A 20,865-nucleotide genomic window follows, 5' to 3' on the forward strand; every position below is an offset into this window, starting at 1 on the left:
ACATTAAAACACTTTGTTGGAATGCTTTACACTTTCCACAGAACAGAAATTAAAATAACCTGTTATACAATTAATCACAAAAATAGTCCTGGTATTTTTGCCCATACACAAAATGTATTGTCTAAAATATATCTTCTTTTATTAGTTAGGCCCTGACACTACTGTGTTTGACTGAGTTAACAAATATGTTGTAAGCTGAAACTTCCCTGTCACTTCTCTGTCTCTCCTCCTATTAAACTTTGTTTCTTAATGATAATTAAAATCTTCTGCTACTCTCATAACTACTGCTACTATTGGAACCACTATAGCTGCCTTGGTTATGTGGTTTGGTAAAATATTGGCCTCTACCTAAGGGCCTGAGCTCCTGCCTCCCCTTCATATTTCCTCCATTCATGGGTCCAAAGTTTGAAGACTGATTATTATAGTTACCAAAATCATTGAAGCTTCCACCACGTCCAGAGTTGCTTCCATTATTTCCAAATCCATTGTAGCCATTGCCACTGCTACCATAACCTCCTCAACCCTGACTGCCATCAAAATTACCACAACAACTAAATTTCCCACCACAAAGTTATCATTTTCCCCAAAGCTACCTTCACAGCCACCACCAAAATATCCAGAACTACTTCAAACTTTTGACTAGATGTAGCATTGACTATTTCTTGCTTAGACATGTTTTCCTTATTTCACAGTTGTGGCCATTCACAGTATGGTATTTTTGAATGAAAATCTTATCCACAGAATCATGGTCAACAAAAGTAACAAAAGAAAGCCTCTCTTTTTGCCACTGCATTGGTCAATCATAATTTCAGTCACTCCAATTTTTCTACATTGTTCCAAATAGTCTCTTAAGTGATGCTCTTCAGTGTCTTCCTTAATGCCACCCACAAAGATCTTTTTCACAGTTGAGTAGGCATTTGTCCATTGAGAATCCTTTCTGGAAACAGCTCTCTTTGGTTCAACAATTCTGCCATCCCCTTTGTGAGGTTTTATATTCATAGCTGCAATCTATTTCTTCCACTGTGTCATAGGTAACAAAACCAAAGCCCCTGGACCATTTGGTATTGGGTCCCTCGTTTTCACACAGTCTGGAAACATGCCCCATTGTTCAAAATGGCTCTTTAGGCTCTTGTCCATCATCTTGAAGCTCAGACCTCCAATGAAGAATTTATACAACTGTTCAGGCTCCTTGGGGGGACTCTGACTTCGACATGGAAAGAGTGATAGTAGTCGCTTCAGTGATCTTTTCCCTGTGGCTAAGTAAAGTTTCTTAAGTAAATGATTGACATAGACACATTTATTATTTAGGAAGATTATTTTGGCAGTTATATGGATGAATTAGAACAAAGAGAGGCCAGAAGTAGAGAGACTATATTAGACGGCTTTTGCATATTTTCTAGGTGTTAGGGGATTGTTTCACTCTACTGTGGGAAAAAAAAAATCACTCATAATGGAACCAATATCCATTTGAGTATTCATTCAACAAATGTTTGTCAAATGCATGTTCTTTGAATGGTCTTATCAATATATCTGCTGAATAAATGTTTGCTGAATGAGCATTCCCAAACATTGACATGACTTTTGCATGTTTTCTCATATATAAAACAAAGTGAATGAAAGCATGCTTTCTAGAAAGCAATATCTATCCATTCTTCACTTGTCTGACACAGTATGACCCTAGTATTTCTTTTTAATTTATACCATTCAGATAACTTTGGCTTCTTTAAGGTTGATGTTAGGTTTCAACTATTTCAAGAAGTCATTCTTCATTTCCCTCATCCCCAAATATTAGTGTTGTCTCTATCCTCAGATACCTCAAATAGTTTACTTAGTTTTTGTTTGACCATTTGACTTTTGTTGTGCTCATTTGAGTACATCATATCTAACTAGAGGAGTATAAGCTCTTTGAGATCAAACACCATATTTCATGTCATATTTCAAGTACATAGCACAATACATTTTACAGAGCAGGTAATTTATTTTTTTGGTAGTCATCTAGCAGTTAAGAAGACAAGGGTCATATTTTGTTTTTTAGTTTTTGGGGGTTTTTTTGCAAGGTCATGGGGTTAAGTGGCTTGCCCAAGGCCACACAGCTAGGTAATTATAAAGTGTCTGAGGCCAGATTTGAACTCAAGTATTCCTGACTCCAGGGTTGGTGCTCTATCCACTGTGCCACCTAGCCATCCCTAAGGGTCATATTTCACTTAAAGCTATTACTTGTCATGTGTCCATGGGCAAGGAATATGTATATACCTGTTTCCTCATTTACAAAATGAGGAGTTGGACTTAATGGCAATTTATTTCAAGCCAAAAGTTATAATGCTATGATTTTATGATGCTATGAATGACTCAATTAATGTTGATTGTTATTTCCCACATATTATTGGGCCTTGTGGAAGCAAAAGATAAGAGTTGAGGGGCATAATAATTTCAGCTAGGTAGCATTGTAGATAGATCAATGTAAGTAGTCAGGAAGATCTGAATTCAAATTCAACCTTGGACACCTACTAGATATGTGAACCTGGGAAAGTGACTCAATCTATATGTGCCTCAGTTTTTCAGTGTAAAATGGGAATAATATCACTGACCTCTGATCTAAAAAAGAGATAATTTTTGTGTAGTGTCTAACATAGTACCTGGTACATAGTAAGAAATTAATAAATGCTTATTTCCTTCCTTGCTTTCTTCTTTCTCCCTCCTTCTCTTCTTTCCTTCTTTTCTCCTTTTTTCTTCCCATCTCCTTTCCCTCTCCCTCCCTTCCACTTTTCCTCCCTTCTTTCTTTCCTTCCTTCCTTCCTTCCTTCCTTCCTTCCTTCCTTCCTTCCTTCCTTCCTTCCTTCCTTCCTTCCTTCCTTCCTATTCTGAGTCAGATACTTAACAAACCTCTCTGAGACTTAATTCCTCATACATAATAATAGGTTTTGGATATGATGATTTCTGTGATCCCTTCCAATTTGAAATCTATCATTATGTGATTAATATCATAGTATTTACTCTTATCTGCTTTATTAATGCAATAAAATAAATAATAAGTAAAATAAAGTCTTTTTCTTTTTTTGGTTTTTACAAATTAATGGGGTTAAGTGACCTGCCCAATATCACACGACTAGGCAATTATTAAATGTCTGAGGCTGGATTTGAACTCAGGTCCTCCTGAGTCCAGGGCTGGTGCTCTATCTACTGCCCCCCTCAAAGAACTAAGAATACTACCTACTAGAAGCTTTCTCATGATCATAACCTTCTCATGATTACAATTTCTTAATGACCTCTGTATACCTTAATTTTATTTGAAACCATGTTTTTTTTTTACAAAATGTAAATTAAAATCATTTTCAAAATGAGCATTATGTAACTTGCTAACAATTTTTACAACTTCATCAATTTGAAGGAAAAATTCCAGGATGAAAATGAAAGAATTTCTTTCACTTAAAGGAATAGATTTGAAAAAAAGGACCCAGGATTCCTGGCATCTAAATCACCTATTAGTCCCTTGCAGTTCATACATTCTCAAGTACAGAATAAGAAATATTCATTCACACTAATGACATTCTTTCCCATTTATCTCATAAAACCATATTGATTTTAACTGCTATTTTTAAAAATAAGTATCAACAGAATTTTTCTTAGCTTAAAATAATTCTGTCACATTCCAAAAAAAGATTATATAGCCTTATGTATTTCAAAAAAAAATTTTAACATAATATATTTGTTTTTTCTTGACTCCCCAAATAACACTTTTTAAGGTAAATTGAAGGTATTAATTTTGTGTTTAAAATGTAGGCATAAAATTATCCCCAAGCTTAAAACAACCCTGATATTTATAGAATTTCAAAATACATATTTTTGACCAATTTGCAACTCACTCAACAATTTAACCTTGTGATAAATTTTGAGACAATCATCAATTCTGAAACTGGTACCCAAACCAAGTGAAATTCTTAATACTTCAAAACAAAATAAAACATGCCCAACTTGCAATAGCTCCTTAGAGTCATGGAAATGATTTTAGGATTAAGAAGTCAGAAATTTAAGATTAGAACTACATTTCACTTAAAAATGCCATGTGCCCTTAGGTATAATGATATTAGGTTTCTTTTGCAAAAATTTATATCTTTTCTTAAATATATTTCATATCAAGTACATTACTATATGAAAAATCTATGTAAATATGGAGAACTTACAGTATGAGGAACTCTTCCTCATATGTAACTTGTACAATACCATCTAACCATTTCTTTTGATTTAATATTTTCCTTTTCCCAAATTACAGTTTTACATGTAAAAAGTTTTTAACATTCATTTCTTAAATATATTTGAGCTTCATTCTCTCCCTTCCTTCTTTCTTCCTCCCAATTGAGAAGACAACCAATTGATATAGGTTATACATGTGCAGTCATGCAAAGCATATTTCCATGTCAGTCATATTGTGAAAGTAAATAGACAAAAACCTCAAGAAAAATAAAGTTGATAAAAAGTATGCTTTGATCTGCATTTAGACTACATCATTTCTTTCTCTGGAATTTGTTAGTATTTTTCAAAATAAGTCCTTCAGAATTGCCTTGAATCATTGCATTGCTGAGAATAACTAAGTCATCCACAGCTGATCATCATACAAGATTTCTGTTAACTGTATATTGGATACAATGGATCTGCTTATTTCACTTTGTTTTCAGTTTAGGAAAGTCTTTCCCTGTTTTTTGAGACCATCCTGCTTGTCATTTCTTATAGCACAAAACTATTTCATTATAATCATATATAATAATTTATTCAGTCATTCTCCATTTGATGGATATCCCCTCAATCTTCAGTTCCTTGCTATCACTAAAAAGAGCTGTTTTACATATATATATGTATATGTATATGCACATATATATGTACATATTTATATTATAGACTCTTTTTAATCTTCAAATAGACCTTTCCTGTTCTTTTTATAAGTTGTTTGGGGTTGGAAAATTATTTCACTCCGTCTTTTTATGGGTTCTGTTGTTCTAGAATTTGTTTTGTGGCAATATTTAAAGTTTTAGGGGAATTTTAGGGAGAATTCAGGTGAGTCCCTCTCTTTTCTTTGTCATCTCACCTAAAGATAAAGAAATATACTGAAGAAATGAGTTGGGGAAATTGCAACAAGGATTGATATGTTGCTTCCCATGGATATAAAATTTTGTGACTGTTTATAAATTAAGAAAAATCATGTTTAAATCATATTTAAAAATTGTCTCACTATTCTATTAATATGCATGATTTGATAATCACATATGCTCTGTGAATTAATTGATAGATATCTAGAGTGGATGTGGTTGAATAATTTAACACTCTGTTATAAGTATCCCTCTATTTTTAGCTAGTCAGTCCCTTTAATGAAGGAAATCCAATCTGTCCCCAGGACTAGGATTAAAACCTTATTTTGGGATGAAGAAGATCTTGTCTTCTTTTGACAGATTCTATGGCTCTGGATAACATAATGAAGATCAATTGCAGAGGTTCTAAACATTCTAAATATGTCAATGGATCCCATTGACAGTCTACAGAAACTTAGGGACCCCATTTCAGAGTAATGTCATTGGATACATAGATAAGCAAGTATATTGAAATAATTATCAAAAATAAGAAACAAAATAAAGGTCTTAGAATCTTGATTAGAATTCTAGAAATAAACAATTAGGGAATTAAAGGGATAAAGAAAGCCTCTCATAAGCATGATAGTTGAGATGAGCCTGTGAGGAAGGTAAGGATTCTAAGAATAATGCACTATATCCTCTATAATCCACTTTAAGCAGGGATCATTTATGCCCAAGTACTAAATAAGAGATACAATGTTGAATTTGGAGAAGAACACATAATTCCAAAGCTATATCTTTCCAGTACTATCATTCTGCTGAACACTAATCCTAAATCTCCATTTGCTTACTTGACATTTCACATTCTAAAATTGAACTCCTCCTATTCTTTTGAAATCAGTTCTCCCTTTCTAATATCTTCATTTCTTTCATTATTCCCACTGTTCTAATCATCATTCAAGCTTGAAACCTTTAACTTAAATTTGGTATGTCTTTTTGATACATTTCCTTCTTATCTTTCCCATTTAAGTATTCATCAAATACCATGGGATCTTCTCTTGTAGCAAACACACACACACACACACACACACACACACACACACACACATATATGTACACACATAATAGTATAATGCAATATATGCAAAGCATAATAATATATGCATAAGTATATATTTGCCTGTATTTATTCCTTTCTTTCTGTTCTCATTGATATGATGCTAATTCAAACTCCCTTTTCTACTGTCAAAGATATTGTTTCCATATAGTTCAAACTACTACATTATTTTCTTTCCTTTTTAATCCCTTTGAAAAAAACTAATGCCAGAACACTCTTTCTAGAATGCAGCTTTTGGTCATATCATTTTCTTGGTTAAAACTTTCAATATCTCCTCATAATTTACCAAAATGATTCATCTCTTTCATTTGATGTTCAAATCCTACCATAATCTCAATTTGCTTCGTGAGTGGTACATCAAAAACTATACCTGAATGTATCTTGATGCAATAGAAATAGCATTTCTTGAATTTTTCAAATATAGAAAAAAGTCAGCTGTCACTATAATTAATTAAACTACAGGAGAGCATAGTCTATAATTTGCCCACTGGGTCATGTTATTTCAAACCATTGGCCAAGAGATTTTATCTGCACATAAAATCATCAAGTTGGAGTCAGAAAGGACCTCAGAGTCCATTTAATTCAACCTTTTTATTTAATAGATAAGGAAATCAAGATCTTGAGATGTTAAGTGTTTTGCCCAGGACCACACAGATGGTAAGCATTAGAGATGATATTTGAAAGCAAGTCCTACGACTCCAGAATCAGTGTCCTTTGCACTGTCCAACATGCTCTGCTTTTTCCAGTGACTTCAGACTCATTACTATCCAAAGAGTTCAAGCCTATAACATATTAGATGTCACCTTCCACTTAGGTACATCCCTTCCCACTGAAAGCATGAATGAATGAATGAGTAGGTACAGTCACCATTGTTAACCAGATTTGGATGGTTAGTTATAACAAAGGAAATCTGATATTTGATTAAGTATTAGAATTATAGATAAAAACTTGACTTACAGTGTCTCTACCTGCATTATTCTTTAGGAAATAGTCTATTCCAGTCATGTAACAGCTTGTATCAGGGCCAACTAGGTAGTGCAGTGGATAAAGCATTGGTGTTGGAGTCAGTAGAACAGGAGTTCGAATCCAAACTCAGATACTTGATACTTACTAGCTATGTGACCTTGGGCAAGTCACGTAACCCTGAATGCCTTGCATCCAGGGCCATCTCTCATCATCCTGATTCATATTTGGTCATTGGAACCAGATGACTCTGGAGGAGAAAGTGAGGCTGTTGACTTAGCACTCAAATTCAATTCATATGCTTGTCATGGCATCAGCTCCTTGATATCATGGTCTTCTTTAAGAACAAAGGACAAACATCATCAATAGCTTGCATAAGATTCAGAATAATTTTTCCCAGGGGGCACATCATTTATTGAAATACAGTAAAGTGAATAATTCTATCAGCTTTAGTGTGTAATAAAATTGGAATCAAAATTCTTTACTTGCTGATCTTCACTTCAGACTTCTTTCCAGACTATAGATCATAAGAGATATAGATGAAAGAGATTAAATATTCTGGAATCAGCCAAGATCAGCTCCACAAAGAAATGGAGAAAACTGGCTTACATCTCTAGGTCACTATCAAACTACAACCTTCAGCTATGTCCTACACAGTAAGGCTGGTCTATTTCATCACTGCTTTGTCTTGATCTTGATGAAAACCCTACCAGTTCAGTTCTCCAGCATTCCCTGCTGAATTAACTTGGCTGAAACCTGTAAACAACAAATGAACAGGGGAGACACAATTACAAGTTTCTTTTACCTACTTTTCTAATCTAGCTCCTCTTTCCCAACTACCCTTATATAGAAAATGTCTATTTCAGAAAAACTAACTTACTCACCTTCCCCTGAAGATGCCATGAACTGTTCTACTTCTGACTACTTTGCTACTCTCCCTTCTCCATCCATCCCAGTATAACTTTTACTCTTCTTTCAAAACAGATAAAAGTCAAGTGACTTCTTGATTCCACCCCATGGTATTCTTTCTTCTCTGAATTCCCATACCCTTTAAAAATCAAGACCCTTAACATTTTTTTCTCTTTTGCAATGTATCATTTTGAAATTTTATTTGTTTTGTTCTAAACTTAAAAATAAACCAAGGGGCAGCTAGGTGGCGCAATGCAGAGTCAGGAGTACCTGAGTTCAAATCAGACTTCAGATACTTATTAATTACCTAGCTGTGTTGCCTTGGGCAAGCCACTTAAAACCCATTGCCTTGTAAAAGAAAATAAACCTAAAAAAATAAACCAAACATTTCCATAACAAAGTAGAATAGAAAAAGATGATTATATATGAAGCTACAAACTTACTATTCCTATTAAATAAATAATAGTTATCTTATACTTGCCTTTTTTCTTCCTTTCCCACCCCTATAGAGAAGGCTACCATTAAATACAGATATGTATTTCTACCATATATTTTTGAATTTATATGCCTTCTCTCCAAACAATCTGTGCATTCCATAAAGACAAGAGCTTTGTTTTACCGTTATGGAACCTCATCTCTAAAAATTCATTGAGGAAAGTCGGATATAAAACATATGAGGAAAAATATTTAAAAGATACATAAAGATATTTGAACTTAGGGATATACTTATTAAGAGAGGGAAAAATAATTTATATCTGACACAATGTCTTAAGGTTGAAGGATCATATACCATAGAATTTAGCTGTATAGGAATGATCACATTAAAATATTGATTATAGGAATTATTTAATCACTATTGTTCCAAAAAATGGGACTACAGAGAAAGAACATAACATCAATTCCAAAAAAATGAAAGAGAATAAGTATATCAGAGTACTTTTGCTCAATTCAAGGCCATGTCCATTTTTTTTTGGTAGATGGAGTATTTGACTATATATATGATCTTCTTCTAGTAGAAATAAGAAATACTCCCACCAGATATTTTTCAAACCCACCACATGGGTAGCTAGGTGGCACAGTGGATAGAGAACTGGTCCTGAAATCAGGAAAACCTGACTTCAAATCTTTTCTCAGACACTTGAAACTTTCCATCTGTGTGGCCCTGGACAAGTAACCCTGATTGCCTCACAAAAATTCCCACCATTAAGAATTATACTCTTTTGAATTAAATCTTTGTTTCTTCTTAAAATAGAAATTCTAGAATTACATAATCACAGAGTCTCAGAGTTAGAAGATAGATCAGAAGTCAATAGTACAGTCTTTGCCTATCCAAAAATCTCCTTTACATGCTCCTATTGTTCTTTTGACCTTTTCTTAAAAGTTTTTAGTAAGGTAAAATGCACTATGGATTCCATTTTAGAGTAGCTCAAATTATTATGAAGTTTTACCTTTCAATGAGCTGAAATTTGTGCTTTAGAAACATCCATTCAGTGTTCCTAGTTCTCAGCTTTTGGGGCTAATTAGAATATATCTAGCTCCTCTTTGATATTATTGATCTGTCCATGCCTGAAAATAGCCATCATCTTTCAGTCACATGAACATTCATTAATCATTTACTAAAATATCAGGCATTTCACTAAGAGCCAGGAGTATATATAAAAAAGGCAAAAAAGTAGACAGTCTAAGATCATGTTCCCTGAAGGCTATTATTTTCCAGGTTAAACATTTCCCAGATATTTTACCCTTTTATGACATTTTCAAGAGATCTTCTTCCACTTTCTCTATCCTGCCTTTATATGATGCTAGGCTTGTCAATGTTCTTTTTAAAGTATGGTGCCCAGGAATGAATATAACCCTCCAAATGAAACAGAAGAGTAGATAGAAGAAAGTATAATTTCCCTGGAATTGGATATTATTCATTTTTCTTAAAATAAATCTAATTTCTATTGATTAGTTTTGTTTTTACTTATTAATAATTTCTGAATATTCTTCTTTTATACTTTCCCTCTATACAGTCATTTCTTGTAACATAATTTTTAAAGAGAAAAAAAGCAATTCAGGAACTAAATAAAATATTAGCCATGCAATATAATAGTATATACAATATTCCACATTCATGGTCTCTTTAACATTCAATGAAGGGAGAGTAAGGCATATGTTTTTTATTGTTGTTGCTATTCTTTCCATTAATATTATTGGATTTATCAGTTAAATGATTTTACTGGTTCTCCCACTTCATCCTGTGCCAGTTTGCACAAATATTTCCATTCTATTCTCAATGTTCACAATGTTCTTTATTTCTATCCTGAAAATTATTTTCAACAAGTTACTGAAGACAAGGCCCCAGAAGATTTCAAAATACTCTCTGAATAGAAGCCATCTTGACCTTTTCCACCCTGAGACTACTTCTGTTTTTGTTAGGTATGATATGAAATATTTCTTAAATATGAAATCAATCTTAGAGGAGTTTTCTAATCATGTGAGAGAACATTAATTCCAAAAGAAAATGTTTTCAATCTGCTTATGTATTACAATATTCAAAAAGAGCAGAATACCAAAGCAAGAAATGTATGGAAAATTATAAACATACAAATCTTTTTCGCTCATATGGATCTCTATTTATTCAAGAGTAAAATGCAAAGTGAAATGAATTTTAGTTTAACAGTACTGTCCAAGGGGAGTGAATTCCTACTTACCTTTACTGTCTTTTATTTTGCAGACATAATCCAAATGAAGATAAGAAGCCAACATGGCTACCATGGTCAGAGTTCAGCAAAATCATTTTTAAAATTCCATCCAAATATATCTAAAGAAATATAGTAGAATAAAGCCTTGTATGTCTATAGATAAGTCTTCAAAAGTCCTCAAGCTTCTGGAATAGGTATAAAGTCAGAAAGAGCAAAGTCTATTTCTTTAAGAGTGAACCAGCAGTTCTAAAGCACCCATCAGAAAAAAGGAAACAATGAAAAAGAGTGGTTACAATTGCTATGCTGATTATTTGGATGATCCTGAGAAAGTAAAGAAATATCTTGTTTAGCTGACAAAAACTGTCATGTTAAGGAGTTTGCGATAGGTTAAAAAACCTTGCATTCATCATCAAAGAGATCTAGGTTCAAATTATATCTTAGTTACTTAAAAACTGAAAATTACATAACAGTTTCTTTTTTTTTAAATTTTTGCAAGGCAAATGGGGTTAAGTGGCTTGCCCAAGGCCACACAGCTAGGTAATTTTTAAGTGTCTGAGACTGGATTTGAACCCAGGTACTCCTGACTCCAGGGCTGGTGCTTTATCCACTGGGCCACCTAGACGCCCCTATATAATAGTTTCAATTGAGAATGTATGATATGAGGAAAGTATATTGAAAAAATCAAAGTACTCCATACATATATAATTCATTTTAGTAAAGGGTAAAGTTTTCAAATCAGTCACAAAATGTTGAAAAAGTGATAATAAACAAAATAATCTTTTCTGTTTGTATCTTGTGTACATATTTATTTACATGTTATTCCTTCTGTTAGAATGTGAACTCCTTAAGTGCAGAAAGAATACTTTTGCCTTGGTTTGTATCCCCAGCACATAGAATAGTCTAGAACATAATAAGATCTTCATGATTATTTATTTCCTGACATCAAAAATATATGGTACAAAATATTTTTCACAATGTTTCATATTGCAAGTACTATTCACACAATTGATTTCTAATTTTTCTAAAAATGAATTTTCTCATCTTTAACATAGGAAAGTTCATATAGAACCTTGTATTTGGAAGAATCAGCATAAACAAGATGTTCTTTATCTCCAATCCTCATAAACTCTCAAACCTTTCAAAGATAAGAATTTTGAGCAAGTAATGAAGCAATTACAGCAGTTTCCATGATTTTAGACAATGAACCAAGATAATTCCTAATTTCTTTCTTGCTCACTTAGTAATTGCACCTCCATCAGTTCCCACTCTAACAAGGTGACCCACCTCTGAAATTCACTCAGTAATTTCCTTGACCACCAAACAGCTCCTGCCCTTGTCATTATTCTGGAGTGATGAGCAACAGGAGACTTCTCTACCTTCCCTTATCTAATATAATGGAGGAATGAGTAGAAAAAGAAATGGGAAACATGCTTTCATTGGAGCAGAAGTATTGAAAAACTGGGGCAGGAGGCCATCCTTTGTGTGTGGAGGGGGGGCTGTGTGTGTGTGTGTGTGTGTGTGTGTGTGTGTGTGTGTGTGTGTGTGTGTGTTTGTTGGGACGGTGGGTCTCACAAGGTATGAAGGAAGAGATACCAGAATATGACTGAAGATAATTCTTTTCCCCTAGAAATCATATGGGGTAAAGATTGATATTATTGAAAAACAGCTTCCCAGTGTGGGAGGAGGTTAAGATAGCTCTGAGTTTGAGTCATCAGGGAAATTGCCATCAAAGAATAGGAGACGGAAAGTGAGTAATAAGAGAATATAGGAGGGAAAATAAAGTGAAATGGCTGAAAATCTCAGAAGGAAGAAAATTCAAGCACAACCAAATGAACCAACAGGGAATGAGTGAATAATAGAAAGAAGTAAAATCTCCAGATCATCAAAATGAGCTCCCAATTTCTGAATAAATATTGGAAGACTAAGGAAAATTAATCAAAATCTGATGAGGGAATAGGGAACTGTGTGAGGATGTTTCCAAGTAATTCAGAAGAGAAATGAGAAAAGAAAAATTTATGACTTGCACAATAGAAATAATAAAAGGAATAGAAAAACTTGATTCCAAGGTGACATCCCATTAAAGAGCTGACAACTAATTGGGAATACAAATACACAGAATTGAAAGAAAATTAGGAAGAAGAGAAGAAAAAGCAATAATATTAAATGAAAGTGTGATAAGAAAAATGTAGTGATCTTAGAAAAATAGGATATTTAGAGGGAAATTAAGAATTGTAAGTCTCCCAGAAGTTTAGAAGTCCAAAAACCTTAACACCATGATATAAGAAATAATAAAAAAATTTACTGAACTTCTGAAAATAGAAAACAAAATGTCAATTGAAAAACCGAATTAATTTCCCTCCATGAAACAAATAAACAAAAATTTATACTTGCATCAAACTCTAAGAAACATAGCAGTTAAATTGAGCAAAACCCAGGTTGAACAATAAATTCTGCCAGTGACCAATAGAGAGATTTTGAATATATAAAAAAGGAATTTTGAATATAAGTCTATTTGGCACCCATCAAAAGCTGGAGTAGGGAACAAAAGAATTTACTTTGAAGAGTAAAGGAGCTCAAGATATAATTCAAGGTAAAATGGATTGCATTATCTATTTATCAATGAATAAAGAAGTTGACATTTACTAAAAAATCAATCATTTGAATGTTCCTACATAGATCAATATTCATGTGTGATCAAATTATTTGTGTATCAACACATCAGACAACTTAAGTACAAGAAAGGTAAGCAAATATAGCAACCAAGAAAGGAAAAGTTATTGTAATTAATTTCCCATAAAAATTTAGGGTGGGGGAATTAGAAAGGAAAAGATACCTATGTGTTTCAATTAATTACTTACGTTATTACAGAAACAACAAAAATCAACAGAAGAAACACTAAGGGAGTTATCTCTAAAAGTATACAAGAAGACAAGAATCCACTTCCACTTAAATGGAAGAACTGATGATAGCAAAACAGATCTGAAACACCATGGACACCATGGTCTCATCCTACTCTGCTTCCTAAAGAATCAATTTTGGATGGTAATTAAATTGTACAATGTGAGGTTTACGTAAAAAGAGAGAGAGTGAAGAAAGAAGATGGAAAAGAACATGTAATTCAGCCTAATCAGGTCAAATTTTGATAATGAAGAGAAAACACTTGTAGTCTCAGGAAGAAGAGGGCCCACAGGAAAAAAAAAAATTAATCAGGTGGCAAATGCAGGGATTAAAACCAGGAGAAAATGGGAAATCTCAGTTCAGTGGTGGGAGACTGTTCTGCTAAAGAACAATCCCATGAGGAGAGACAGAGAGAGAGAGAGAGAGAGAGAGAGAGAGAGAGAGAGAGAGAGAGAGAGAGAGAGAGAGAGAGAGAGAGAGATTTTATAATGAATGATCCTTATAATGTGGATTTTTTTCTGCAAGGATTCGTTATGTAGAAAAACTCTAATCTCTGAGAAAATAGTATGTATGCCTCTATAGAGATCATTCTGCCTCAACAGAAGGAAAAGAAGATCTTTTACAGAAAACTGATATACAGAAGGACTGGAGGGCATGAATCTAGAAAAGAGATTTCATGGGAAAAATAACAATAATAATAATAATAATAATAATAATAATAATAATAATAATAATGAAGAAGATAGGGGATTGTAATAAACTGCACAATTAGGGACAGGAAAATATCTACCATGAGATGATAATTTTGTTTTTTCTTTTCCTTTAGTTATTTATACTTAAAAGAGAGACTCAGTGAATAAAAGGGGAATAATTGTAAGAATGATCAAGGAAAAACACAATTAAAAGACATAATTCAAAATAAGAATATTAAGAATAATTTCATTAAAAATACAGAAACAAAATTAATAAATAATCATAAAGATCATAAATAAAAAAGTAAAGAATAGTTATAAAGGAATGAAATGTAATGAAGAATATGAAAGAAATATTTTTAAAGAAAAATAGAAGAAAATAAAAAAAGCTAACCAAAAACAAGTTGATAGAAGAAGTACTTGATCATTTATCTGGGAGGGAAATAAGAGGGGAAGAATTATATAACTGGATAAAAGGAAGAAATAAAAGTATTTAATAAGGTAAGTAAAATTCCAAAATTATGGAAAGGGGTTGCTAATAAGGAGGAAGATAGAGGGACTGAGAATTGGTGGAATAGAGCTTATAGGAATAGATCTAAAGCTAAAGGTCATATTAAAAAAAAAGGAAAATGTAAAATTGAATCAATTGTGAGAAACTAGAGCTAAAGGACATTATATCATCTAAAGGGAGAAACAAAATATCCCGAAAATCAAGGAAAATAGAGAAGGAATGAAAGAAAAATAGCATTTCCAATCCTTAAAATATACTTTAAAGCAATGCTTAGAAAGCTTTTGTTCCTGGTTAAAAAATAGATAAATCAGTCAATGAAATACACTTAAAAAGGGATAATCAAGAACAATGAAACACTAATTCAGATAACAATAAACCAGAAAGCACTAATTATTGAGGAAAAAGTCTCTATTTCATTAAAAAAACTGCAGGGAAAATAGAAAGAGTCTGATAGAAAATAGATTTAGACAAAAACCTTAGACCATATTCCACAATAAACTTTAAATGAATTTAAATAGAAGAAAATAAAAGAGGAGCAGGTCATATATTTTTCCCAGCTAAGAAAATGGGTTCTTAATGAAAAAAGTAGTAGGGGCACTTACAAATGAAATGAAAAAGTAGATAATTACTGGAGATGTAAAAGCTTTTATAGAAACAAAATTAACACAACTGCAAAGAGTAGATAGTTTGGAAAAAATAAAAGCTTTGTATCAACCTTTTAAAAGAACTTCTATTCAAAATATATAGATGATTTGGTATGTATATTTGTATGTGTTTTTAAGAACTTAAAATTATGCTAAAACTTTTCAAATATGAAAGTCATTCCCCAACAGTAAATTGTCAAAAGATATCAAAAAATGGTACTTAAGTATTTCAAACTTTTAATAACCATATAAAAGAACACTTCCCTAATAAAATAAAAAAATGTAAAGACCAACAATAAAAAACCCTATGGTTTTTACTTCATACTCAGCAAATTTGTCAACATGACTTAAGTTGGGAAACATAAATATTGAAGCAATTATGGGAGGAGAGACAGACTAATCCATTGCAATGGAGCTGGGAATAAAGAATTTCTGTAGCCATATCAAAATGATACTGATCAAGAGATTAAAATGTCCAAACTCTTTAGCCAGAGTACCCTACTACTAAGCATATTTTCCAAGAAGTAAATTAATAAGAATAAAGTCCCTATATTTAACTATATTTCTGTAATAGTAATTTTTTATGATATCTAAGTACTAGAAATAATTTATATGCCCATAAATCAGGGAAAACTTAAACAAATTAAAATACAGGAATGTAATGGAATATTATTGTTCAATAAGAATGGATGACTATGATTAATAAAGTAATTCATTCAAAGAATTACACAGTCTGATGAAGGGTGCAATAAACAAAGTCAAGGTAGCAATACACACAATGATGACAACACTGGAAATTGAAGTAACCAAAATAATTTTAAAATGGAGACTGAAAAATCAATAGAAAAATCATGATTCCAATGGAGAGATATAAAAAATTAACATTCAGTCTTGTGTAGAAGTGGAAAATCTATAGGTATGGTATGGTTAATACATGCTTTCAGAATTTCAATGTGTCAGTCAATTTTCCTCTTTTTCTTTCAAGGATATTTGTTTTATGAAATTGTTTTCTATAACAGGAAAGATTATTGGGGAAAACCTAGATGATGCAAAAAGTTATCAATAAAAATGTATTATTAAAAAGAATTATTACAACAAGGATTTAGATCTTGAAGAGACCATGGAATTATGAAAGTGTTATAGAGTGTCTTCATATTGAACATTTCATTTTTGATTTGAGGAATTCAAACCCAGAAAGGTTAACATCTGCTTAAGGTTCCAGAGCCAGGTTTCAAACCAAGGTTCTTTGGAATGAAAAGTAGTTTTATTATATTTTTTAATTCCTTTGTTATTTTGAGAGTAAGAAAGAACTGGAGATTACCAACAATACTGAATAGACTTGATATTAGCAATGATAAGGAACAATCTGTTAGCAAAAAGAGCAGCAACAGCAACCAAATGACAAAGGTTAGAACAGTTTTAAGGACAAACAGCAATCTTCATATACATGTCTATCACAAGCAAAAGATAAGTCTATGCCATGTGTATATTGATGCAAGTTTATGGACATATAGAGTATTATTAGGAAAAAACCTTTCTTCTTAATATTTCTGCCTTCCTTTCATACCTTAAGTGAAAGGTCATTTGAGAATGAATAAATTCACCTGAGATTTGCTTGTATACAAGATATACCCAATAGCTGATTAATTGGAGCATCCACCTTGAGGAAGCAAGGTTAGTATTTGAGCCTAATAGTTCCATACTTCCTAGGGCATAGCTTATGTTTCTCTTTGTGTCTACAAATTGAATTTATTTTTAATATCTTTAGTTTTTATATCTAACTAACTGTTTTAACTTATGGATTGTTAAGATATTGAAAGATAAAATATTATACAAGAAATTTTATGAAAAGAAAGATCCTATAAATATGTTAATCCATTTTAAAGTTGAATGATATATATTGCATAAACACATAAAAATATATGTAAATTCTTTCATTTTCTGAAAAAATAAGATAGATGACCAACCTTTAACATTTTGTTGGTGTACTTTCTTTCAATATTATATTTACAGATAACTATCACTTTGTAAGAGGTGCCTTGAAATGAAGTAAAATAAAGTAAGTAATAAACTTATTTGAAAGTACATGAAACATTTCACAGCCTCTGCTTGTCTATTAAAAAAGAAATATCTATTTTTTCCTCTCACTCACCTTATTATCAAAAAGAAAAGAAAATTAAATTTCTTTAAGATATGCATAGTCAAGAAAAAATTCTCAAAATGACTATATTCAAAAGTATACATATATGTAGATTTTATTCTGCAAACTAAATTCTTTACCTCTATCATATCTATCTGTAATCATGACTGGTTATAGCATTGATTATAGTCTTTAGATCTTTAAAAGTTATTTAGTTTTATAGTGTTATTGTAATTGTAGAAATGATTGTTCTGGTTCTTCTCATTTCATCCTGCTTGGGTTCATACAGGTTTTTCCATGTTTCTGAAATTATCTATTTTCTTATTTCTTACAGTACTCCATCACATTCATATGTTGCAATTTAATAAGTTAGACCTTATTTGATAAATATTTCTTTATTTTGCAACCTTTTTCACATAAAAGGAAGTACCATAATTATTTTTAAATATATAGGACATTTTGCTCTTTCTTTAATCTCCTTTGACTATAAACCAAATAATTGTATGGGTATTACCAAGATCAGTTAATAACAGAAACAAGAAATGCATTTTTTTAATTTTAGCAATATGATATATTGACCTTGGTGTTTTGTCACAGTAGTTTTCCTTCTTTATTTGGATTATATATTTTATTGAATCATTTTGCATATTATTCTGTAGGTCTTTATGATATCATTTATTACAAGCTTTCCTTTGGTTCTTTGAATTCTTCATATTTGTAATTTTTCTTTTGTTTTAAGATTAAGACTAAATATTGGCAGAATTGCTAAATTATTCTCTCCTCATTTTATTTTATTTAACTTTTAAAATACTGGATTTCCTTATCTTGCATTCTCTAGACATATAATGGCTACTTATAGATCCACTAGCTGATAAGGAAAAAGTAGCTAGCTCTAAACTGCTCTATTTCCAATCTAGGCATGTTCAATCACACTTAGACAGTGGAGTGCCTAAGGTCACTTTTGATTGATTGCCATATTAATTCTGAACTTAATAAGGACAGGTGATTGTTCCAGCACAGTGTAATTCAGAACTGAATATAAGAGATCGGCTAGCCTAGTTTCTCTGGTAATTTGCCTGGACAAATCATATTCAGTTAATAGGAAGACAAAGCTCTTCATTACCTTAATTTTTCATTATACATTGACCAGAGGAAACCATTTTCACTTTGATATGCAAGATGGGATCCACATCTTCTTAACATAGAAAACTGTCCTTTAAAGTATTATTCTCATAAGAGAGTGATTCTGATCCTGGTTTCTTGAAGGATTTGCTAGCAGAGAATATGGTCTCTTGTGACCTGCCAAGTTGAAAAGGGTTTTAGTATAGGTTTGTTGAGATATTCCTTTACTTTGCAGTTTTTTTTCCAGGGTGCAGACTCTAATTCAGAGGGTAATCTGAACAGAAAGCTGGTTAATGTGTAAAGATTAATATTGTTTTGATTTTTATCAATTTTGGTTGTAACATTACTTATCACATTAATACTATGCTGATGAAAGTACAAGTCTTTTGAAGAATTGAAGAAAGAAAACCTAGTTTTACTCTCACTTAATAGGCACATTGACCACACCATAGGTATTAAAGATCATTAAAGTCAGAGGAAGGGACCTTAAAGATAATCTAATCCAACATCTTCATTTTACACATGAAGAAACTGATTCCTAGAGAGGGGAATGACTTTCCCAAGGTCATTCAGAGAGTGATAAAGCCAAAATCAGTACTAATTTTGCCAGTACTAATTTTGCCCTCTATGTCCTTTGGGGACTACTTAATGATCATCATGTAAACTCATCATTAACTGGAAATTTCATCAAGGGACAGAATATATGTTTAGACTGAGCCAGTTTATTAGTGATGGCTTGTCTATATCTCTGTGGTTATGTTGCCTATGGCATGGAGAAGCTAAAAGAAAGATTCAGACTTAATAGCTAGGAGACCAGACCACCAATTGCTTTTGGGAATCAATACTTTGAACAAGTGTGGTGTATTAGATTAATAGTTTTTGCTTTGACAAGGAAGGCAAGGGAATAAAGCACAGTGTCCTCTTTTCCTTATAGCCTAGTTCTTTGTTTCCTACACAGTTGGGAGGATTAGTTTCAATAGGGCTCTGCAGAATGAATTCAGCCCTGGAGATTCTATCATTTTTATCTTTCTACTAAAGGGTGGCTCAAGTTTAATAAGAGATGGTATTAACACAGTTTTCTTTGTTTAGGACTTTTATATGGATTAGCAATCCTAGGTTATTTCTTAGCTTTCTTTCTTTAGTAGGGTGGCTGGCCGATTAGTGGTAAAAATCAGTAATGGTGGCAGTAGGTGGAGGGATCAGCTTTGATAAATATCAGCTATGTAGGACTCACAGGAAGACACTTTGTCTGAACTCTTTTGTTCTGGAAATCTCAGGAGATTGCAATCTGTCAAGGCATCCTAGGGATACTTGGTTTCTATTTGTTATAAACATGCAAAAAAGTCTCTTTGTGTTCTGTTATTAAATTGTCTGTCTGAACTTACACGCACATACAGACACACATACATACAAATACATACATACACATGCAGTCTATGAACACAAAAGACATTCTAGGTACTAACCTTTCCTCCTTTTTGCTTCAAATAACCTCCATCCCCATAAACTTTAGTCTTTTTAGCATCTACAAATCCTAAAATTTAATTTCTTGGGAAGAACAACTTGATTATTAATACAAATTAGAATATGCCTGCTCTAAAATGTTCCAGCAGTAAATGTCTGAGGTCAGATTTGAACTCAGGAAGAAGAATCTTCTTAACTCCAGGCCCAGGATTCTAAACACTATACCACCTAGCTGACCAATAGATTGGATTAGAACCCAGGCCTTTTATTCCCTCTGTATTTTAGGACATAAAAATTAAAGGAGATGGTCTTTGTTCATGACCAATAAAAAAGAGCTTCACTAAAAAATCCCCTTAATTTTTCTATTAATTTACAACTTTTCTTCACTAATATGATGAAAATCGTGTTTTCTTTCTTCAGTTCTTCAGAAGACCTGTGCTTTCAATAGTATAATATTTTTTTTTAGTTTTTTTGCAAGGCAGTGGGGTTAAGTATCTTGTCCAAGGCCACACAGCTAGGTAATTAATTATTAAGTGTCTGAGGCCAGATTTGAACTCATGTACTCCTGACTCCAGGGCTGGTGCTGTATCCACTGCGCCACCAAACTGCCCCCAATAGTATAGTATTAATGTGATGATAAGTACTGTTATAACCAAAA

At 32.4% G+C, this 20,865-nt stretch overlaps 1 pseudogene; it reads right to left on the reverse strand.

Moving 5' to 3' along the window:
* Positions 1–256: 256 nt before the first annotated feature.
* On the reverse strand, positions 257–10,809 carry LOC141505402 (heterogeneous nuclear ribonucleoprotein A1-like 3; annotated as a pseudogene).
* Between the last annotated feature and the right edge of the window lie 10,056 nt (positions 10,810–20,865).

Source organism: Macrotis lagotis, chromosome 1, assembly GCF_037893015.1.
Source record: "Macrotis lagotis isolate mMagLag1 chromosome 1, bilby.v1.9.chrom.fasta, whole genome shotgun sequence".
Classification (NCBI taxonomy): Eukaryota; Metazoa; Chordata; class Mammalia; order Peramelemorphia; family Peramelidae; genus Macrotis; species Macrotis lagotis.